This window comes from Marmota flaviventris, chromosome 14 (genome assembly GCF_047511675.1).
Source record: "Marmota flaviventris isolate mMarFla1 chromosome 14, mMarFla1.hap1, whole genome shotgun sequence".
In the NCBI taxonomy this organism is placed as follows: Eukaryota; Metazoa; Chordata; class Mammalia; order Rodentia; family Sciuridae; genus Marmota; species Marmota flaviventris.
Window position 1 is genome coordinate 84,269,364 of NC_092511.1, and position 24,106 is coordinate 84,293,469.

Here is a 24,106-nt window from a genome sequence, read left to right on the forward strand (position 1 = left end):
AGGCTCAGAACCCCAGACTCGGAAATACCCTAGTGCCTTCCTACCTGTGGCTTCCCCTGCAGAGAGAAGTGCTCGTTGCATTAGAAAATACGACCTTTAATGTTTGCTGGGCTTTCCATTCTATCACATTTTAAGCCTCCTTCACCCACCCTAGTCCTCCCTTGCATTCAGGACCCCAGCGGATTGATGAGTCTTGAGTAAGAAGTCCAGCTGCACCAGCTGCAAGAGAAACACTAACTCAGAACGGAGGGAGGGAGGGAGGGAAGGAGGGAAGGAAAGAGGGAGGGAAGGAGGGAGGGAGGACAGAGGAGGGGAGGGAAGGAGGAGGGAGAGGGGAAGAGGGAGAGGAGGACACAGGCAGCTAAATACCATGCAGAACAGAAGACTTTTCCATGGACGTTGGAAGAGGTGCCCCCCAGCCGCTGTGGGAGTCTCCCTGAGCCCCCTGAGTATGGCCCCTAGTGACTTTGAGCACACTAGTTTTCTTGTCACCGAGAGGCAGATGATATACAATATATGATATTTTGATATATGATATTTTGGGTCAGAATCAGGGTGCTCTCTGACCTGATGTCCATCAAATACACTGAGACAGGTGTCACGGCCCCCCGGGAGCTGGGCTTGGGTAGGCCACACATGACCCTTTCCTCCAGCCGGTTCAGAGAACACAGGTTCCCAGTGGTCTGACACCCAGTGCCATTCCCCGCCCTTGTTTGACTTCATTTGACACCAACACCACTTTCCAAATGACTTTTTCCTTTTTATTGTTTTTTTTCAAAGAAATTTAAGTCACCTTTAAGCCCTTCCCTAGAAATAACCTCTAGAAGAAAGAAACCCACAGTTTAGCCATGTGTTCTCCTGTATGTAGAAGGCTTTTCCTTTATCGTACGGGGATTACACCTCCACAGCCCCTTCTATTAGGAAATAGTTTAATGGTGACACATTTAACAGCAGACTTAACGTCGGTGTGACATCTTGTAACTGTATCACAGGTTCTTTAGCCATTCCTCATTGCTTGCTTCTAACCACACAAAAGGTTCCTTCCAGCGACCCCTCTGGGTCAGCATGGAGCGTGGTCTCAGCCAGTCCAGGCCTCCCATGAGACGGGGGCTAAGGTCATCTTCAGTATGTGGACGTGGGAGCTGGTGGCACAGAAACTGAACACTCAACGGTACCTGAGGAGACCAGCTGGGCGACCTGCGAGGACGGTTGTGCCCAATGTGTCAACTGTGTCCCACCTGCACTGTGTCCAGGTCCCCTTGTGCATCCCACCTCTTGGTATAGCTATGGTTGGATGTGGTTTGTCCCCAAAAGCGTGGTCCCCAGCACGGCCATGTTGAGGTGGAGGAAGTGCCTGGAGAAGGCAGTTAGATCCCGGGCTCCACCCTGATGAATGACCCACGCTGCCACACGGGAGTGGGTGACAGCTCACGGCACTGCCTCAGTTCCCACCAAACCAGGCTGTTGTAAGGGAGCCCAGCCCCCTCGGAGTCCTCCTCTGAAGGTGCCCTCGCTCTTGCACATGCTCTTGCCATCAAGTTCCACCCGTGTGAGGCCCGAGCAAGGCGGATGCCAGCCCTAGGCTCTCGAGCTGCCGGCACTGGAGCTAATGAAACCTCATTTCTTCTCCAAGTGCCCAGCCTTGGTTGTCTGCTCAGCAACACAAACAGACCAGACGGCTCCGCTGAAGGTGTCTCACTAACTGTCTTTGCATTTCTTTGGTGGCACAGGAATTTGAGCATCTTTTCTTTTCTTTTAGACAAATTGCATTTATTCTCCTGCCAATGCCTGTTCACGTCTTTTCCTGTGTCTTCTCCTGTGGGTGGAGCGCCCTGTACAGGATCGGCTCCTCTGGGTCACGGTCTCTCCTGCCTTCCAGGCCTGGCAGGTGCTCTGGGCAGGGAAGCCGTGGGTCTTTGTGTGCCCAAGGACATGTTCCTCTGGGGCTATTCCCATTATTTTTATGCTTAGGAAGTTTTCATCCCTCTCAGGTGCAGAGAGATGTTCATTCCTGTTTGCTTTCGGTTGGGCAGTGGGTATTATTTTCGTTCAATTCCTTATCTAGAAGTCAATGTCAATTTTCTCCTTGAAAGAAGGAGCTCGTGTGTGGTGACTGCCTCTGTTTCCTGTGTCACCGCAGCGGTCAGCTGGATGAGCTCCTGTCTGTCACGCCTGGTACCTGGACAGGTCCCTGTGGGGTCCTGACTGGCAGAGACATTGTGCCTCCACTGGTGCAAACACACCACATCGACCTTCAACACTCATGTCCCATTACTCAGTGACCTTGAACCAGGGCTACTCAAGTCGCCAGATTTCCTTTAGGAAAACTCTCCCCGAGGCCTGCCAACGGCTCTTTGGTTTCATACCGTCCACACCCGTGGCCATCGGGCAGATGGCATTTGGTTTGGCTTCTCATTTTCATCCCCAGGGGTCCCAGGACTGCGAGCCCTGATCCTGAGCCCTGGCTCCCGGCCTCAGGCCCACTGTGGCCTCCCTGCTCTCCCTGTGCTGCTTCCTGTTGGACGTCCGGTTCTTTCTGAAGCTTGTCTTCGCCAGGCAGCTGCCTGAGTATCTGCGCCCTGCCTGGCTCGTGTGTGTGTGTGTGTGTGTGTGTGTGTGTTTGTGTGTGTGTGTGTGTGTGCATGCGCGCACGCATGTGGTGCTGGGGATGAACCTGGGACTCACACAACATGCCAGGCAGGTGCCCTGCCCGTGAGCCACACCCTGGCTCTCTCCGTGTCTCTCTTGACACATGGTCCAGCTGATGCAGCTGAAGTTTTATTGAAGTCGCTGTTGGTTGGGGCCTCCAGCTACATCCTGTTCAAGTGAGTCTGAGGCCCTCCTGACCTGGGGAGCCACTACATCCAGTGCCCCCCTCGGCTTCTAGTCACCCTCACGTGGGACACACTTGCTTTTCACATCTACGTACAAACCTCTGCAAATCAAGATGAGGAAACCGAGGCTCAGAGTGGAAGACCAACTTGACCAAAGCCAGAGACTCTCAGGGGAGCCTGGTTGGGGCTCCGACTCTCACCTCTGAGAGCCGAGGACACTGGTGGGAGCCTCATGCCCAGTGCTGCGCCTTGCATGTCACCCCCTGCAGCTGCTGACAGGGTGACTGCACCCACCTGCCCTGTTCCCGCTTATCAGAGGCACCAAAGGACATCTCCAGGTCACTTCAGGGAAATCAGTAAGGCTGGGCAGGTGGAGGATGTGCTCCTGGGTGTGAGTCTAGGAATCCTCCTCCCCAGAACTTCAAAGGTCCGTCAGTCCATTGGGCAGCATCTGCCATCAGCCAGGAGTCCCTCTCCGTGTTCCCCTGGCCTGCCTTCCTCCACATCAGAGACAAGTGCATCCTGGACACTGTGTCCACTGTGGGGCTGACGTGCTCCCAGCATGTAGCGCCCAGTAGGTGCCTATTTAACTGCTCTCTCACAAAGACCCACGGTTGTTAGGGGGCACTGAACCCATGTCACACCTCATGTTGCTCTTGAAATGTTTTCAAGTCACGTGGCCAGTAATTCTAGAGTATTCTAGAATATTCTAGAACAGAGATCAACTCCTTGAACAAATTTGGGAAGTGGACCCTATTCCCAGGGATGGATTTCCCAGTGCTGGACCTCACATCCCTGAGGCTTTCTGAGAGTTTGCAGGTACCTGGGCTGGGGCTGTCGACTCAGCGGGCACCCCTTGCTGCCCTCTCAGGGTGCTGGGCTCAGTGCTTCTGAAGAATGTTGGTTAAGAAGGGAGGAAAGCTGAACCACAGTTGCATGACTCTGGCTCCTTTTGCCAAACGTTGGCAACTGAGCACTTTCTGCGGGCAAATCCCTCTCTCTCTCTCTCTCTCTCTCTCTCTCGGTGTATTCTTCAACTGGCTTTAAAATCCCTTCTGACATACATGTCTGGCCCGTAGCCTACATGCCTTCCTCCCCGGGCACTTCTCCCAGGTCCAGGCCTCTCCCAGGGACGTCCCTGAGTCTGTGTGCCCTTCGCCTTTTTTGGGCCCCCCCAGTCTTAAAGTCGGAGATCACCAGTGACCACCGTAGCTGCCACTTTGATTTTTCTAGGTATCTTCTCTCCTCATGTCCCTTACGGAGACTGTTCAGGATTATTCACTATTGTATGAGCAGAATGTTGGGGTTCCCCCCAAATCTCCTATTCACATGGGATCTCTAAGCATTGAGGCCCCTGGCCAGTTCTCAGGTTAACGCTGAGCAGCCTGGGATCTCTGTGCCGGCCGCTTCACACCAGCTGGGCGTGGACAGGGTGCCTCCTGAGAGGTTCTGTAGACTGAGGGATGGAGCTCGCTTGTGGCTAACATTAATATGCCCATCTGCCCATTACTGAAAAGCCTTGTGGTTACGCATGATGGGAAACCCACTCAAACTGGCCTGGAACAGATGAGTCTTTTGCTCAGAGAACTTTCCTCCAGTGATGCCACCAAACAAAACCCAAAGTCCGCCTGGCTCCAGGCAGAGTGGGGCCCAGAACTGATACTGTCACCAGGACCCAGGTCTGCCTCTCTGGCTCTGCAGCTCTGTGAACACTAGAAGGTGGTGGTGAAAACATTTCAAGAGCAACATGAGGTGTGACATGGGTTCAGTGCCCCCTAACAACCGTGGGTCTTTGTGAGAGAGCAGTTAAATAGGCACCTACTGGGCGCTACATGCTGGGAGCACGTCAGACCCACAGTGGACACAGTGTCCAGGATGCACTTGTCTCTGACATGGAGGAAGGCAGGCCAGGGGAACACAGAGAGGGACTCCTGGCTGATGGCAGATGCTGCCCAATGGACTGACGGACCTTTGAAGTCCTGGGGAGGAGGATTCCTAGACTCACACCCAGGAGCACATCCTCCACCTGCCCAGCCTTACTGATGTCCCTGAAGTGACCTGGAGATGTCCTTTGGTGCCACTGATAAGCGGGAACAGAGCAGTTGGGTGCGGTCACCCTGTCAGCAGCTGCAGGGGGTGACATGCAAGGCGCAGCACTGGGCATGAGGCTCCCACCAGTGTCCTCGGCTCTCAGAGGTGAGAGTCAGAGCCCCAACCAGGCTCCCCTGAGAATCTCTGGCTTTGGTCAAGTTGGTCTTCCACTCTGAGCCTCGGTTTCCTCATCTTGATTTGCAGAGGTTTGTACGTAGATGTGAAAAGTGAGTGTGTCCCACGTGAGGGTGACTAGAAGCCGAGGGGGGCACTGGATGTAGTGGCTCCCCAGGTCAGGAGGGCCTCAAACTCACTTGAACAGGATGCAGCAGGAGGCCCCAACCAACAGCGACTTCAATAAAACTTCAGCTGCATCAGCTGGACCATGTGTCGAGAGAGACACGGAGAGGGCCAGGGTGTGGCTCACGGGCAGGGCACCTGCCTGGCATGTTGTGTGAGTCCCAGGTTCATCCCCAGCACCGCCCGCGCGCACACACACACACACACACACACACACACACGAGCCAGGCAGGGCGCAGATACTCAGGCAGCTGCCTGGCGAAGACAAGCTTCAGAAAGAACCGGACGTCCAACAGGAAGCAGCACAGGGAGAGCAGGGAGGCCACAGTGGGCCTGAGGCCGGGAGCCAGGGCTCAGGATCAGGGCTCGCAGTCCTGGGACCCCTGGGGATGAAAATGAGAAGCCAAACCAAATGCCATCTGCCCGATGGCCACGGGTGTGGACGGTATGAAACCAAAGAGCCATTGGCAGGCCTCGGGGAGGCCCCCTGCGTGTCACAGCCACAGTGAGGAGGCAGACTCCAGAGTGTGACTTGGCTCCTTACTCGGGGCCCAGGTCTGAAGCTGGGACACTTGCTTTCCCCCGGGGCCAAGCATGGTGAGCCATGCTGCTGACGCTAACTGGGGACCTCCTCCTCTGTTGCTTAGGGGCAGCTCACGTCCAGCAAGACAGACCACCACATTCAGGATGGACCCCTTGAGCCTCGGCACAGGTCTGCTGAACTCCTGCACGTTCTCCGACAGCTTGGTTCTGAGAGCAGGTAATTAACGGGCCCTGCCTTTACCCTTTGACCTCATCCTGCCTCCCAGGTGGACCACCCACACCTGGCAACTCTGACGGTTTGGATTTGAAGTGTCCCCTGAAGAGCTCGGGTATTACGAGGCAGGAATGGTCACAGATGGACTATCAGAGGATGAGGCCTGTAACCTCGTCACTGGGTTTTTCCGTTTGATGGCTTAATAATCTGAATGGACAACTGAGTGGTACCGTTAGGTGGGTGGTGCACGGCTGGAGGAAGGAGGTCACTGGGGGCGTGGCCTTGGGCTGTACCTTGTCCCTGGCTCCACATACAGGCTGCTTCTCCATCTCTCTGCTGCCTGGCTGCCATGAGCTGACGGCTCTCCCTCGCCATGATGTTCTGCCTCATCTGGGGCCCAGAGCAGTAGACTTGGAGCAGTAGACTTGGAGCAGTGGAGACGGAACTTCTAAAACCATAAGCCCCAAATAAACTTTTCTTCCTCTAAATGTCAGGTACTTTAGTCAGAGCAACACCAAGCTGACTAACACAGCCTGTGACCCAGACAGTGGGGTCACAGAGTGGGCAAAGAAACCCCACTGGGGAAGAGGACTCCCAGCTGGGGACCCAAGGGGGAAACCCAATAGAAAAGGAATCAGCAGAACTGGGGGGCCCAGAGAGGTGTTGCTTGGACCCCAAACTACTTAAAGGTCATCAGAAAGCAAAGTTGAAATTTCATGAATGGCTTCAGGAGGAACCGGCAAAACTTCTGGAAACCAATGCTCAGCCTTGGGTGAGTCCAGTGGGTGCAGCTTGCAGGGGTAAATCCGTGGTTTCCTTAGATTCTCAAAAAAAAGTAGATCAGACTCAAAAAAGTAGATCAGTCCCCCTAACGGACCCCTCAGGAGCTCACTGTGTACCTGCAGCTGGCGACCTCAGTGTTGGGTGTGGGGACTGCATGGCCACAGGCCAGAGGCCAGTGCAGCCAGGGGCCCTTAGCCTGGACTCAAGATGCCCCTCAGTGTCCAAAAATGGCTCGTCTGTTGTATGTGTTCTCTGGGAGAAGGGAAGTGGCCACTTGCATTCAATAATCAGAGGCCAGGACCCCAATAACTAGTGTTCCGGGGGCGAGTTCTCCTGCTGAGAGGACCTGGGTGCAGCTGTGGGTGAGGGTGCCGGTGGTGAGGGCGGGCAGGCCTGGGTGTCCCCAGGCTGGCCTTCTGGATTGGATTTTGTGTTGGCTCGCTGTTTCTCTAAAATCAAGTCCTGGTCTGGTCTGGTGGCTCACTGTGGTTGCGGGTGACACTCTCCTGTTATGTTCCCAGCACCCTGGGGCCTTTCCTTCCCCATACGCCATCCTGTTTCAGTACTGCCCTTCCCACTGGGGAAGACTTCACGGGTCGGCAAATCTCAATGCTTTGCCCCTGCACAGACTGAAGGTGTCCACAGTGCTGTCCACGATGTCCCCACCCCTGCCCCAGAGCCGTCCTGAGTGCGCTGGGTGAGTGCTTGGGAAGGAGCCACCATAGCTGTTGATTTGCCACAGGGACCCTTGACATGGAGGGCTGCTGTCCAGGGCTGGACCTGGTTCTCCAGCTGGGGATTCACCTCCCTGGGGTCTCAGAACCCCGCCTTGCCTTCAGACATTGCCCTCTGAGCTTGAGTCACCAAGAGAATCTCCTTTGCTTGCAAGAATCCTTGCTGGTGCAACCATCCCGACACGTACAACGGGGCGCACTCGCAACAAGGGGAAAGCATGGGGGGCCCTTAGCTGGTATCCTGGTGCTGTGCTTCATCTTTCCCAACCTCTGGGCTCTCTGGGCTCTGAAGCGTGTCCTTCTCCGGTACTGGCCAGTACATCCTGCTTCCTGCCAGGACCCTGCTGTCCTGGGGTGAATCTGGGCTGGACTCCAGCAAATGAAATCCCCACTCTGACAACATCCACATGCCCAATGTTCCCTCTGTCGACTTCCTCTCTCTTTTCCAAAGTCACAGACTCTTGAGTGAAAGAAGGGAAGAAAACACCACCTGTAGCACCAATTCCTTCCATTTCTTCTCGAACTTCAAAGTCAAGAGAAACTCACTGGGTTGGGACTCAAGGGCTCAGAGCTGGAGTCGGCCTTCCGGACTGGCCCTGGGCCTTGCTCTCTGCACCTGTGCTTGAGGCTGACTGGGCTGTCACCTCCGGGCTCAGGAAGAAAGTGCTGTAGTGATCACCACTGTCTGCATGGATGTGGGATGGGAGAGTGACCGCTGGGGGCTGAGCTTCCTGCTCCACCCCCAACCTGCTCTGTGCCCTACATAGTAGGGGACGAAGTCCCACCAACCTCAAGCTGTCCGCAGCCCTGCAGGACGTCAGGGCAGATTTGAGGCTCCAGGGCAGCTTGTCAGGCCTTTCCTGTCCACGGCCACCCTGTGTCTTTTGTGCTGAAATGTGGTCATGTGAGGTCGTGCAAGCTGACTGCGGGCTGACTGTGCGCCCACCTGGGTCCCTGATGGGGGTTCCCCACTCACTCACTTCTGCACACTGCAGAGTGTGGAAAGCGTCCCATGGTGCCCTGGGGTGGGCTTATGGTCCTAGAGCACTGTCCGAATCACAGACCTGCTGCCCTACTGCGAGAGGGCGGTGGAGGCCCTGACAAGCAGTCCTAGGCCGTGCCTCGGGAGCTCACCCTCAGTTGGGGCTCTTTGTCAGGCAACAGCTGGACAAAGCTCAGAAACTGCTGTCTGCAGGGGAACCTAGCCATTTCACCCACAGGGGGAGAAAATACAAAGCCAGATGAGCTCCTCCACTGGCCAAAAGCCACCTCATCCAGGTGAGAAGTCCCGTGCAGCCCAGAGCGGGGTGACTCCTTGAGTGGCCCCGGGGGGTGGGCTTGAGTGTCTTCTTCCCGTGGAAGCCAGCTCCTGGTTCTAAAGCCCACCCTGTTGGACCCTGAAGGTCAGGCAGAGCCGTGCAGAAGCTGAGGTGCACACACTGAATCACAAGTTCACCGTGGGTGAGAGCCAGCTCCAGACTCCAAGGCCCAGCGAGGGGCTCTGGGGGAGGGAGTTGACAGGGGACAGCCCTTCTCAGGACAGCCTTCCCAAAGGCCTGCATCCTGTTTTATTAAAAGCTTGTTGCTGGCAGGAGAGGGCTGCCTGCTGAGTGGGCAGCCGTCCAAGATCCCCGTGGGCAATTCCAGGCCTGGCTGGGAGTGACATCAACAGGGAGGGCAGGCCTGGGTTTAGCTGATGCTGCAGGACTGGGCCTTTCTTTTTCTTTCTCTTAACCTTTCTCTTGCCTGGTCCCACAGTGTCCATTTCGGGCGTGAAGGCACGGCAGGGGCCTCTGCACCCGGAGCTGGAGTTCATCGGGCAGGACCCTGGCCCCCTGCCCATGCCCCCAACCCGCCCCCACTGTAGACAGACAGGGAGGCCAGACGGTGGCCCCGGGGTGTTTACAGGGTCGGGTGGGGGAGAGCAGGGACATCAGCTGGGTTGTTTATCTTCTGAGTTTCGAAACCACCCAATCCATGCATTTCCCAGGAAGCCTCCACTTGTAGGTTTCCAGAAATAAAAAAAGTAAAAGGAGAACCACTTCACAGGAAGCCGGAGGAAGGCGGTTTCTTTGTTAGGCCCTTTGTTCCTTTATTATTTTTTAACTCGAGGTTTGTTGAAGGCAGGCAGAGGTAGTCACTTTTTCTGTATTTTTATGACATTCTGCCGTTTTGCTCTATTCCCTTATCAGCTAAGAGGGCAAATGATATTTGAAGAGGCTGATAGGGTTTGTCCCCGGCTCCGCTCCTGTCCTGTCTGTCTGGGGAACTGGGGTTTTGTGTAAACTTTTATAATCACATTTTCTGCTGAGGTTGTACATGACACTGAGAACCTTCCCGTCATGCTGCAAATTTTAGTCACTCAAACTGCTTCCAGTTTTACAAAAAATAAAAATTTAAAAAAATATAAATATGTATGCCTTAACAGATTTTTAAAAAATAATTTTAAAAATAAAAAAAACAGTTTTGATATACTGTTTGGTTGGTTGTACTTGATAGATTTGGTTATTTAATGAACTTAGAGCAAACAGCCCCATATCAAATAGAGCATGTTAATATATTGGCTTCTTTTTAACCCTACACTCGACAAGCTTTTCAAATACAGCCAGAAAATGCTATGTTTTTAAGCAATTTTGAAGAAATAAAAGATGCAGTTCAGATAAAGAGATTTCTGGAAGAAAAACAACATAAAGTGTACCTGAACATAACACGTTTATGTGTCACTTCATATTTGAACATTCAGTTCATGTCAAGGACAAAATGTTTTAAAAGTTTGGGATTTAAAAGTTTGTAATGTCTGCCACGTTATCTGAATCATGATGTATGCCTAAAATCAGGTAAACGCAGCTTCTGCTATACATATAAGTATTGTACACATGTCATTTCTCTCTCTCTCTGTTTTGTTGTTATTTTATTCACTTATTTATATGCGGTTCTGAGAATCGAATCCAGTGCCTTACACGTGCTCTGAACTACATGGAAGTCTTCAAAATCATAAGAAGAGGTCACATAGGACACAAAATCGTGGCACAAACATGTCAAATCCAGTCTACTTTTTCTAAACTGTATCTTTAAAAGAGTCTCAACATATTGGACTTTTTTTTTTTTTTTTGGTCCACTCTCTGGCTGCTAAAGAGAAAGCAGAAGATTATCTTAATAATAAATGGACAGAAGAAGCAGTTTATAATCTTTGTTTGTTTTTAAAGCGGGGTAGAGCGCTCTCAGTAGATGTAGTGTGCTCTGCTCGGTGTGTCTTTGCTGGTTAATTGAAAACATCAAGTGCAAATCTTTAATACAGCACTTTCCTGGCAGTCACGGCTGGAGCCCTGTCTGTGTTGGGCAGGGTCCAGGACATCAAGGAGAACACGGATAGGAGAGTCTGCATCACTGCAGACAAACACTGGTGATTCAGAGAGCTCCGGTTCTGCCCTGGCTGCCTCTCTCTAGATGAGCAGTAGCAACCCTGTCCCTGGTCCACACCAGGGCCACCTTGTCACCCCCTCCGAGCAGTGAAGCCCCGTCTACCTGGACTCCACCCAGTGGCCCCAGGCCCAGCTGCTTCCTCTAGCAGTTTCCCGACAGAAACACTGCTAAGAAAACAATAGAAAGTGACATGTTTAAAAAAATCATAATGGAATCAAAACAGAACTGAAAAAAACCCCGTCACCCACAGGAAGGCAAGAAAAGAGAAATGGAATGAGAAATAAAAGGAACCAACAAAACCCCAATATTACATTGTCCGAGTTGGCCCTGATAGCGTGATCATCATTTAAAGGTAAGCGTTTTAAATACCCTCAGTTAAAACGCAGAGATTGGCAGAGTGGATTAGAAGCGTGTTTCCAAGAAACTCCCGTCAACTTCAATGATGTAAGTAGAGAGCAAAAGAATGAAGAAGGGTCTCGTGTCAACCGTGCTCAGAAGGAAGTGTGAGTGGCCAGGTTAGCATCAGGAAACAGAGACAGCGGGTCCAGCTGCTGGGACAGAGAGGGAAGTCCCAGAGACAAGGAGAATCCGGCAGGATGACTGCCTTGTGAACCAGACGGCAGAGCTTCTCAGATACGCGTGACCCAGACACACGTGACCCAAAGGCAAATCTGGACAGAGAAGCCCATCATTCCCATCTCCTTCCACGGCCTTCAGGACGGTCAGCCTTGCAGAGGGAAAATTCGCAAGAACACGAGGAACTCGGAGGCTCTCTCAACCAACAGGATCTGACATCCATGGCATCTCGCTCAACAGCTCCGAATGCCCAGTTTTCTAAAGGGCCCGTGAAACGTCCACCACCGTACGACACACGTCAGCTCACAACATTCTGACAAACTTGAAGGACATGAAGTCATGCGGAATATGTTATCTGACCATAATGGAGTCAAACTAGAAATCAAAGCAGAATCAGTAGAGAAATGGCCAAACACTTGGAAACTCAACCTCAAACTTCTAAGACATTCATGGGTCAACGTGGCAGCAGAGAAGGAAATTTTAAAATTACATGGAAGTGAGCAAAAATGAAAATACAATATGTTAACATGTGTGAGAGGCAGCTAAATCCGCACCGAGAGGGAAATTTTATGTAATCAGTTAATTCCCTTAAATCAGAGGAAAGATTTCCAATCACTAATACAGGTGCTGCCTTCTAGGAAAGAATAATAATAATAAAAAACAATAAAAAAAAATTGGAGCAGGCACCATGGCCCACCCCTGTAATCCCAGCAGCTTGGGAGGCTGAGGCAGGAGGATCACGAGTTCAAAGCCAGCCTCAGCAAAAAATGGGAGGCACTCAGCAATTCAGTGAGACCCTGTCTCTAAATAAAATACAAAATAGGGCTGGGGATGTGGCTTGGTAGTTGAGTGCCCCTGAGTTCAATCCTTGGTGCCAAAAAAAAACAAACAAACAAAAAAAACAAGTAGAGCAAAATAAACTCAAAGCGACCAGGAAAGGAAAGAAACTATGAAAGGCAGAAATCAGTGAACTTGACCTGGTACTGCACAGTAGGGTGACTGCAGATGGCACTTCAGTACTGTGTTGCAGCTTAGATCTGGGGCATTCCACAGAGGCCTGTGTTCAAGGCTGAGTTTCCAAGGTGGTACTGCCGGAGGTGGTGGGGACCTTAACAGGTGGGGCCCTGGGAGGGAGTTGGGTCGCTGGGGAGGTGCTCTTGCAGGGATATTGCGTCCCCACTTCTCCTTTTCCCTCTCTTTCAATTCCTGGCCATGAAGCAAAGGGTCCTTCACTGCCACTGGTCATGATGTACTGCACCAGCACAGGCCCAAGCAAGGGGGCACGTGACCGTGGACCAGCCAATATGAACCCGTCCTCCTTATAAACTGATTAGCTCAGGCATTTGTAACGGAGGACAGGCTAACGTATGCTGAATATCTCAAAAAGCTTGAAGAAAGAAGTTTGAATCTTTTCACCATACATGATGAGTGTTTAAGGAGACAGATATGTGAATCCTGGTTTTAACATTACACAATATACCCATGTCAAAACATCACATGGTACGCTGTCATATGTGCGATCGTTATATTTTTACTTACCAGTAAATTTTTTAATAAAAAATGAAATCAGTGAAGTTGAAACCTGGAAAAATTGAAACAGAAAGGGGTTCTTAAAGAATATCAACAAAAATTGGTAACTTCTAAGCAAGATAGACAAAAGACAAAAAGAGAGAAGGGCAAATCGCCAATATCAGGAATGAACCAGGGACAGCCACAGCAGATCCTGTAACTATTAAAAAGATAGTTTAACAAAAATTACAATTTTATGCTCATAAATTTCATAAGTTAGAACAAATGGGCCAATTCCTCAAAAATCACAAACTACTCAAGTCAAACCAAAATAAAATAGATAATCTGAAGAGTTCTATAGCCATTCAAGACATTAGATTTGTAATTAAAATGCTCCCTCCAAAAAGGAAATCTTCAAGCCCAGATGGTTTCACTGAAGAATTTCACCATTCAAAGAAGAATTAATGTCAACCCTACATATACTCTTCCAGAAAATAGAAGACACCACTTTCCTATACTTTACGAGGCTATCATTACTCTGACACCAAAACCAGCTAATGACAGTATGCAAAAACAGACAAAAAACTCTCCCAAACTAAAGATCATATATTTTTATGCCAGATATGCTAGGCTGATTTGGTATACCTAAAAAACAATTACTGCAATCCACTACATCAACAGGCTAAAGAAGAAAAAAACCCATGATCATATTAATCAATGTAGAAAAAACCATCTAACAAAATTCAACATCCAGGGCTGGGATTGTGGCTCAGCGGTAGAGCGCTCGCCCAGCACGGGCGGGGCCAGGGTTCGATCCTCAGCACCATATAAAAAAATAAAGGCATTGCATTGTGTCTATCTACACCTAAAAAAAAAAGTAAACAACTGGAGACTTTCAGTAAAAAAAAAAATTCAACATCCATTAGTAATTAACACTAAAAATACAGAGAAACGACCTTAAATACAGGGAAACTTGCTTAATCTCATAAAAAGCATCTAACTATCAGACATTGTATTACTGATGAGAGACCAGAAACATTCCCTCTAAGATCTCTAACAAGGAGATGATGTCCATTTCCACCCTTATTCAACATATATACTGGAAGTTCTAGCCATTGCAATAAGGCAGGAAAAGGAAATAAGAGTCATGTTGGTTAGAGAAAAGAGATGAAATTGTCTCTCTTTTTCAGGCAACATGATTGTTTACATAGAAAATACCAAGGGAATCTATGAAAAATAGGTCATCCTCCTTCCACTGGCTATTTTGACCAAGCAAAGCGTTGAGTTGCTCCTAGAGACCTTGTTTAGGTGCTGCAGTAGATGGCGTCCCAGGGCTGAGACACAGCTTAGGCATTGCAGACCACATAAACACCCAATTCCATCTTCCCCCAGCTGTGTGCCCACATAGCACCTTCCTGGATCTCTTTGAACTTTAGGCTCCTCATCTGAATGGGATTTATGATAGAACCCATGGTTCACAGTTATTGTATTAAATGAGAGCAAGTGTGTAGAAAACTTCTGTGTGCTTACTGTAGACACTGCCATTGTTGCTGCTGTGGTATGTGATACTACACTATCTCCTAGGCTGTCCCAGCCACCATCACAGGAGCCGAAAGACGTGAATTCCCCTGGTGAGTGGTCCTGTGACTTGTCAGCTCACCTAATCATTCTGGCTCTCATTGTCTTCTTCTGTAAAGCTGGGACAATATTCCCTTTCTCATAGGAATGTTGAGACCCAGGCACAAGAGCAGTGACGTTAGCAATTCTATTATAGTGTGTGGTCATACTTCCTCTAGTTTAATATTAGTTATTGCTGTTGATCTTTTACTATGCCTAATTTACAGGTTAAGCTTTATCACAGTCATGTGTATATATATATATCTCAAAAACCTACTCTGTACAGGATTTGGTATTATCCACAGTTTCAGGCTTCTGGTGGAGGTCTTGGAATGTATCCCGCATGGAAAAAGGGGGATTATAATACACAGATTGGGAAATGAAGGCCCAGAGACATAAACTGCCCAAAGACACAGTCTGGGACTATATTTGGACTCCCAGGAACGGACTGTGTTCTCAGGCTTGTCAGAGAAAATAAGCTGTCGAGGGAGGAGTTACTTAGGACTCACTCCCACAGGCGGGCATAATCTGGTAGGGAAGCTTCAGCGCATCTGTGATAGGTGGTCAGGACACACCCAGAGCTGTCCTTGCCTCGTTGTCACTGCCTGCAGACCAACCAGTTGCCTGAGAAACGAAGTTCCCTTCAATAGGACACCAGGTGGGATGTACATCAGAACATCTGTTTCCTCGAAGGATCAAATGATTAGGCTGAAGCAAAATACTACGTGCCCGGCTCTAAAAATAACTCCCTGGCTTCTGTTGGGGACTCTGTCTGGATTGAAGTCATGCTTTCAGGTGCAGGAAAGGAAGGCGTGACTTGCGTCACTGACTTAAAATAGGAGCAGGCCACAGGGGCAGCTGTGGGCTGATGGGTGCTGAGCGGGCAGCTTCTCGGCTGGTATTTCCTGCACTTCCTGTTATGGACACAGGTTCCTGCCCACTTTTCCTAGCTGGTGTGTTGAAACGGTCGACTGCCCTGCTTTCGTTCTTCTCTGTGAGTTCTTTTGGTCCATGACCTGCCTTAGTCTTCATTAGCTATTCATCATCCTCAAATCACCAGTTTTGGAGATGATGGTCCTCAGCGCTGCCTCCTCCCTAGGCCTGCTCTACCCTGTGGGTCCATGAAGAGTTCTTTGAATGGCTCTACCTGGAGTACAACAGGAAGCCATTAGGGGGACAATTCCCACGTCCCATGGCGTGGTGAAAGGGATGGACTGTCCATGTGTTGGGGGCTTCTGTGGAGGGGTGTCCTCAAGTCCAAGATCAGACCAATTCTGAGTCTGAAGTTTTGTTTCCTTTTCTTTAACCCAGCTCTACTTAAGTCAATAAATTATATTCAAGACCGACTCTCCCCTGATCCGGCCCACGATGCTTTCATTTAGAATAGTTTTCCAAAGGACTTCCGGTCTAGACAGATGGTGGAGGCCTGCTGCTCCGTTCTCTCCTCTGGGCTCAGTGCAGAGATGAACTGGAAATAGTGCAAGCAGCACCCCAAGGAGAGCTCTGAAAGATGGAAGGAGAAAGGGGAGCCCACAGGGACCCGAGGACGGGAAAGACACCAGGGCATCTCACTACCCCACACACCTGGCATTCCCTGAAGCCAGTCAATGCAGATTCATTCTTTCCCCTTCATGGTGGGCCCAAGGTCTCCTCCTTCCCCAGTGGCAGACACCCAGGGTGACCAGAGAGTACCAAGAGAGGGACTGCACCAGGACAGGTGGCCTGGGGGAAGCCCTCTTGGTCTCTGAGGGCCCCAGACTCCCTCTTACCTCCAGACACCAGGAGGAAAAGCAGGAGGCACCGGAAGGGTCAGAGGAGCCCCGGTCATTGCTGGGATTACAACTGGACTGCCACTGGACCAGGATCTGTATATTGACCCTAAACAAGGCAGCAGCCTGTCTGAGAAAGACCGAATAGCCCCAGAGTCTCTGAACATAAAAGGCACGACGTCCAGCTACAATGGAACGCCGCGTCGTGCTATGAGCCAGGAAAATCACTTAGAGAGGACAATCTACAGACACCACCACAGAAAGGGACCACAGTGGCATGACCTGGCAGGTGTGGCCCTCGTCAGAGTGCTCCAGAAAGCAATCACAAATTCTCTTGAAACAAATGAATAAAAAAAACTTTAGAAAGGAAACAGAGGCCCCTAAGAAGAGCCAGATGGAAATCATAGAAGTGAAAAATGAAATAACAAAGATTAAAGATCTTGGACTCCACAGTAGAATGGACACGCAGAGAAGGGAATCGGCGAAATCAAGGAAAGAAAACAGAAATCACCCAAGGTAGCAACAGAGAGAAGACAGACTGAAAAAAATTCTCTACTGTGCATGAGTCACAAATTACTGTGTTAACCACACTGTGGGGGGTTGTTTAATCGACTTAAAAGGACAGATAGTTTTAGATGAGTGACAAATAATTGGAAAATCAAAACATTTAAATATTCTTAATAACATCAAAAACACAGAGAAATGAATGTAATTTTAATTGAAAACTGCAGGAGTGTTATTAAAAGAAATTTTTAAAAAAAGAACACTAGATAAATATTCATGGAGTAAAAGACTCAATATTTTTGTGGTCAATCCTCTTAAAATTGGTCAATAGAGTTAGTGTGATTTCGATATATGTATTCTGGTGGAATTTTGTTTACTCTTTGTTCATGTTGGTACCAGGGATTGAACCCGGGGGCCCTCGGCCACTGAACCACATCCCCAGCCCTTTTTATTATTCATTGAGAGACAGGGTCTCGTTAAGTTGCTTAGGGCCTCCCTAAGTTCTGAGGCTGACTTGAACTTGCTGTCCTCTGGCCTCAGCCTCCCGAGCCACTGGGATCACAGACATGCACAGCTGGCTTCTTGGATGGCACAATGACGTCTTTCCCCGTATTCTGGAGACCTCTGAGCAATCCTGAGGGCAGGGAGCACCCCTACCTCCTCTCGGTTCCAGAGTGGAGCAGCCACGTGGGGAGACCGGCTCTGAAGCAGGTGTCTCCTCCCTACCCCACCCCTCTCTGTGCAGGGGGGTGGGGAGGAGACCAAGGGGTAAGGGACAGTCCCTGGAGAGCTGGGCGAAGGGCAACCTCAAACTTGGGAGTTGACCACTGAGGTGGGAGTGAAGCCGGGAGAGACCCCCCACCTCAGAGCCTTGGTCCCTCTTTTCAGAGCGTTTAGCCAGCAGCCGCCGAGGCCAGGCTCAAGGCTCAGCCGCCACCTACCCAGGCTCACATCCATCACTTCTGATGGACACTCTGTCCCTCATCCTGCCTAGTCTTCATCAGATCCCTGCCTACGGCTTCTTGCCTGTCCCTGTCACTAATGTACTAACTTCCGTCCCATTTCCCGGTCAGTGTCCCAACACGCAGAGACTGGACGTGTTATGGGGCCAGCACTCAGCAGATGGCTGATGACGGAGGCAATGAACAGGAGGGGTGAAGGGACTGGGAGTTCTGGGGGGGTCATGTGATGGGGTCCAGCCCTTCGATCCTAATAGAGCAGGTGATTTTCTTGCCAGAGGCTCCTGCAGAGCTAGTGGGGTCCTTGAACGACGAGGATTTGGCAAACTGTGCCCGTGGACGGGCGCGTCCAGGGATGGTGGTAATGCTGCATTTTAATGAAAGTGACATTCTGAGCTTGTAATTGGCCTTTGTCTGCTGCATTTCTACTTTTCTTTTTGGGGTTTAGTGAGATTCTTTTCTAAGAGGCTAAAGGTTTGCAAACCAGTTTCTAGATTCTCAGAAAACCAGTAACCATGGCAATAGCTAAGCCTCCAGAGCCCCCGGGAACCCCACAGCGTGGCTCCTACACTAGCCACCTTGGGTGGACCGGAAACCCTGGGCTCAGTTGCCGGCCATTCCTCCCTTTGCGGTTTTTGGTTGGAAGCTCAGAGCAGTCGGGCTGACCCCGTGTGGCTCTGGGCAGCCCCCTGGCCATGTGCCACATGACCTTATTTTGGTCTTTTCTAGAGTGAGCCAGGGTCTGCCTATGAGTGGGGGGCCTCAGGCCACCTGTCCTGGCAAGTCTGCCTGGTTCCTGGCGACGTGGGGTCACCCAGCCTGCTCTGGGCCAGTTCTGGCTTCACTTGCTCAGCTCACCAGCTGCCAAGAGGCCTGGTCTCCTCGCTCCTGTGCCCACAATGCCAGATCCCGCCCTCCAGCAGTGCCAGCACCTGCCCATTTCCACAGCTGTCAGAGGGGTTGCCGCAGGGCCTCCACAAGATGACCCGGATCCTAGGCCCGAGGCTCGCTGCCCAACAGGTGGTCCTGACACCTGTCAACCGCAGTGGCCCTCAGATATTTTTCTGTTGCTGATTCATTTTCAGATCCCGCTTACGCTCCTCTGTGGATATCATCTGGCCACACTTGCTGTGCCACCATCTGAAGGGACAAGCTGCTTCCTAGGAGACAAGGTACATTGAGAGAGGAGGCCATGTCCCAGGGGCCCTGCCACAAGCCAGACACAGGTACAGCTCCAGTGGGGGACCCAGGAGCCAACAGCCTAAAGGCAGCAGGCTTCCCAGAACTCACAGGCGGGACAGGAACATTCCAGAATCTGACCAACAGGTGTGGACAGAGTCCCACAGGGAAATGCGGCCCTCGACCTGGATTCTGTCCCTGTCTGGTGCTGAGGGTTATTCCACCAGATGGCCATGAGGGAACCCCCCTTGTGGAGGACGCTGGACGAGGGAACACTGCAAACTGCACGGACGACTTCTTTCCTCCCCACTGTGAGCAGGCACCCGGAGATCCCTGGTCCCACCTTCCATCTGTAGGTCCCTGGACCTCTCTGGAACTCCACTTCCTCTCTCGCAGCAGGAGTGCGTGGGCTGGACTCTCTTTGTGACGGACGACACTCAAGCCCGCCCTGTGGCATCATCTGGGGAAGGTCTGGCGAGCACACACCCCTCTGGGACAACTGCATCCCAATGTGGAGCGAGGCCGGGTGGTTCCCTTGCACTGGGCGGGGGCGGATCCCGGGCTGGATGGCTCCTGTGGCCAGTCTCAGCCCTGACGTCTGTGAAAACCCAGACGCCGTCACCACCCCCTGCCCTTCCCGTCACTGTCGGGCTTGCTGCTGATTCTTCTCCTGACCCAAGGACTAATGTGGTTAAACCCGGAACCCCCCCAGAATGGGAAACTGGACTTAATTTCTCTCAAGGGCCCAAATGCTGAGTCACAGGCTCCACCAGGACTGGCCTTTGGCCCCCGACGGCAGCAGCAGGGGCTGGCTCCGGGGCTGTGGGCCTCCAGGACAAGAGTGGCTAGGACCTAAGGGCGTCTGAAGGCCTCACAAGAGACAGACAGGGCAACACTTGGTGTCTAGGCGTTTGTAAAAGGGAGAGCTCCTGGCAGCCAGTTACTTCTCTGTGACACTGCATTTGTCTTGGTTTTCTGGTTAGAGATGGTGATTTGCACACAGGCATGCGATGGGTCCCTCCGTCCCCTCCGCTGGTCGGGAAGCAGGGCGTCTGCTAGCTCTGGGGTCGCCTTGCGTTGTTGGGAACAGAAAGCCACTCTCTCTGGTTTCTCCCTCTTTTTTTCCTGGTCTCGTTGCTGCCCCTGTCCCTCCATTTCCTGGGTCTGGCCTGTTGACCTTCCTCTTCCCACGGGAGTGTTTATTGCATGCTTTCTTCTGGCCCAGAGTTGGCTTGGTCTAGATCAAATGGAAATAACGGGATAACGTCTGTTTTAGCCCGAGAGAGACTGAAACCAAGACAGATGCCCGATGTTGTGCTGATGACCCCTCAGAGCCGCAGGCACCAGGAAGCCCGGCCCAGACTCACGGGGACCGGGCCTCTCAATCAGTGGCAGGTGCAGCCTCGAACAGAGCAGGGATGTGCTGGTTCCAACCTTCTCCAGGCCCGTGGGTCTCAGATTGCGGTACCTGGACTGAGAGCACCGGCGTCAACCTGAGAACTTGCTAGAAATGCTGTTCTCCGGGTCCCACCCAGACCTGTGGAATGGGACAGTCTGGGGTTGGGACCCAGAAGTCTGTCTTAACAAGCTCCAGGGCTTGGGTGGGCTGAAGTTTGGGAATCACTGCGTCTGCTGCATAGATGCTGTGCATGCTGTCGCTGAGGTTGAGGGACGGCTGCAGATGGACTTGGGGCCCCTAGATGTCTGAGGGTGGCTTAGTAGGAGGCTAAGGTGAGTCAGAGGCCGGGAGGGCCAAGGAGAAGGAGAGGTAGGGTGTTCACCCCAGGAGGGGCTGCCACGGGCCTTTAAGGGCCTGCGTGGGTAGCAGGCAGCCTGGTGCCTCGGAGGCTGAACTGAGGGACGGGAAACAGGGAGGACTCAATTCAAAGATGCACCCTCCTTCACAGCGTGGTGGTTACACGTTCAAATGAAATGACTCAGCAAGTTTCTATAGCAAATCCTGTTCATCCACTGTTTCTCATAGCCAATAAAATTGGTTTTTGAAATAATTTGTAGAACTTCTAAATACATATTTTTTAAAAAAACCTTTAGCAACCAGGCACCGTGGTGTGCTCTTGTAATCCCAGCAGCTCAGGAGGCTGAGGCAGGAGGATTTCTTAGTTCAAAGCCAGCCTCAGCAGCTTAGGGACACCCTGTTTCCAAATTCAACAGGCTGGGGACATGATTCAGTGGCTAAGCATCTCTGGGTTCGATCCACAGTACCCCCTGCTCCCCAAAAGCCTTAGAGAGTACTGTAATCTAGCTGGTGCAGGTAACAGTGGCAACATGTAACACATAATGATGACACTTTGCTACTTGGGCTTCAGGTCTTCAAGGTGCAAGGTTGGCTCCCTCGCCCGCCCTCCCTGGTCCCCACCACCCTGAGGCTGGCATGGAGCTTCCAGGCTGGAGGGAGCAGTCAGGCCACGTGGAAGGAGATGGGTCCCCACTGGAGCAGAGGGTCCGGGTGAGCAGGGGCCTGGCATCTGCAGACAGCTGAAAGAGACTCACCGGCTCAGGCCAGGGCCAAAGGAGCGGGAGCAGGGTGAGCTAGTCCCAGGCAGAGCCTTGTCCCAAACTCTGCCCTCGACTGGGGATAGAAGTGTCCCTTCAAGGGCAGCTGAACCAGGGAAGTATCTAGAACAAGTCTTCAGCCTGTCCTGTGCCTCGAGCTCTCTCTTGAGGTGGCAATGCCACAGGGGGCTCGTTCCTAACCTGACGCCTTTCCTGCCCTCAAACCTTTCCCGCCACCGAGGGTCTGCACCATGGGCCCCCGGGCAGGGGGAGCCACGCTCAGCAAGGTGTGCACAAACCTCCAAACCTGTGTTTGCTCAGGAGTCCATTCCTGGCGCCAGCTCACCTGGTGACCAGACTCGGGTCTTGTCCTTCTGTGCAGCCCCCAGGGGCCCGTGCACAGGGCATGGCCAGGGTGGCAGGCAGTGGCACTTCCAGGCCATGCGTGGAGTTGGTGCCAAGGCTGGAAGTCGAGGCTGACTCTCTCCCCACAAGCCCCTGAAGACAGCGGGCCATCTGGAGCCTCCCGGGCTTGATGTCGGATCCAGGCAGCGGAGCCACAAGCTTGGGTGACACAACTTTGGATGAATTGAATTTTTTGCCTGTGTTAGTGTCTCCAATGTTCCCTACAAAGTGACTTAAGTTGGGAGTGATTTTATGTCTAGACCAGGTTAGGGTTAGGATGTGGAAAGGCTGTTGAATAAGAGCGTTTCTAGAAAGTGAGCTTTCTGTCCCAGGCACGGAGCCCTTCTGTCTGCACTGGACCAAACCAGAAGCCTAGATTTCCACTCTCAAATACACAGTTCCCTGCTGACTGCACGTTTGTCTTGATTATGGAGGAGCGGCCGAGAGGCCTGGGTGGACAGATGGGGGGCAGAGATGTCACCCAACCTTCAGTTCCAGGGCCTGGAGGGGGCTCTGCCAGCATTCCTTGTAAGCCCTGGCCTGAGTGCCGGGAGGAGGATCTGCTCAGGGCTGGACAAGAGCTTCCCTGGAGGCTAGGCTCACTGACAATGAGGGAGCTCATTGCCAACGTCCCCCTCCTTTACTGGTAACACCAAAACGCCATGTTTTTCCTTTGCCACGCTAAAAGTGGAAAAGAAGAGTGGGAACCCGGTCCGCTGGCCGGGAACTTCTGCAGGTCTGCTGGCCAAGTCGATTTCTCTTTGGAGCGGTCCCATTTCCTAGGGTTTAGGGGCTGAGGACTTCAAGGGTGGCTTGCTGATCCCAAGGGTGGTGTTAGGGTTTGCATAGGAGGTGCCCCCCAGGCTGGTGTTAAATATTCCTATATTCTGAGATGCATGACTGATTGTGAGAGCTGTAATAGTCCATCCTAGTTTGAATGAACTGATGGTAGCAGGCAGGTGGGACATGGCTAGAGGAAGTGGTCACTGGGGCTGCGCCATGGAATAGTGCATCTTCCCGGTGGCCCCTTCCCCACCCGTCTTTCTGCTTCCTGACCCCGCCAGGAGCTGAGCAGCTCTCCTCAATTGGGCTCATCTGCCATGATGTCCTGCCTCACCTCAGGCCCCAGAGCAATGGGGTCCGCCATCTGTGGACTGGGACCTGTGACATCGCGAGCTCCAAATACACTTCGCCTCCTCTAGGTTGTTCCTGTCAGGTATTTTGGTCACAGTGGTGCAGAAGCTGACTTAGACAGATGGAAGGTGAACGGTGCAGGATCCCCAACCCACCGTGCGGTTAGGATACCCCAGCAGGCGAGCATGCCATGCTGGGGAGGTGGGAGGAAGGGCTGCCTGTCAAGGCCACGTGGTGAGCCTGGACCACCTTGCCACGCAGTTCCTCGCCTGGACGCACAAGTGGACACAGCACGAGGTTGTGCCAATGAATGGGGGTGAGAACAGAACAGACCTGGGCAGTGGAGGGCCGTGTGGTCAGCATGAGGCAGCTCCAGGCTTCCCGGGAAGGAAGGGAAAGCAGAACAGTTTGCTGCTCTTACTGTCTGATAAAAGAAAATCTGCCAATTCTTTGGGGAATTCCCCCCCCCAACACATTCTTGGATGAATTCATGTGACAGAACACCCCAGGGAGCATCCTTGTGTTGGGAGGGAGGCCACCTCGTCCAGAGGGCCTTGGAAATTCCGGCAGGGTGCTGGGCGGAGGCTGGGCAGCTGTGTGGGTGTCCCGAGCTGTGGCAGGAAGGAGCTAATTGTTGGTCAGAGGATGTTGCTCAGAATGAGCAACTGGGGGAGCTCACGGGTGGGCGCCAGGGGCTGTGACGGGCTTCACAACCTCTGTCCACTGGCTCGGTGCTTAGGGCCTGAGCCTGTTTTCAGGGACAGAGCAAAGAGGGCAGCCAGGAAGGCCCGAGCTTGCTCTCGGACCTGGGTGACTGAAGTGGGTGGAAGCCCATGGTCAGAGCAGGTGGTGGACCTTTCACCTGAGTCAGGGAAGTGGCCTGGGGCTCTGGGAGGAAGGAAGGGGAGGTGTGACCACTGCAGCCCTGGGCTTCTCAGGCCCAGGGTCCTGGGGGGTGTCAAGGTGGGAATTGAAGAGATGGAGAACAACGCAGACCTGGGCAGTGGCGGAAGATAGG

The 24,106-nt window shown here is 52.1% G+C and overlaps 1 long non-coding RNA gene across 2 annotated transcripts in view; it reads left to right on the forward strand.

Moving 5' to 3' along the window:
• Positions 1 to 21,044, forward strand: part of LOC114105571 (uncharacterized) — a 33,812-nt gene extending 12,768 nt beyond the window's left edge. Inside the window, exons 3-5 of one of the 2 annotated variants that reach the window (XR_003585037.3) lie at positions 5,879 to 5,985; positions 18,942 to 19,082; positions 19,183 to 21,044. This is a non-coding gene — a long non-coding RNA (uncharacterized lncRNA). Of the gene's footprint in view, positions 1 to 5,872; positions 5,986 to 18,941 lie in introns of both variants that reach the window. The other variant, XR_003585038.3, reaches the window with a different exon arrangement.
• The last annotated feature ends 3,062 nt before the right edge of the window (positions 21,045 to 24,106 follow it).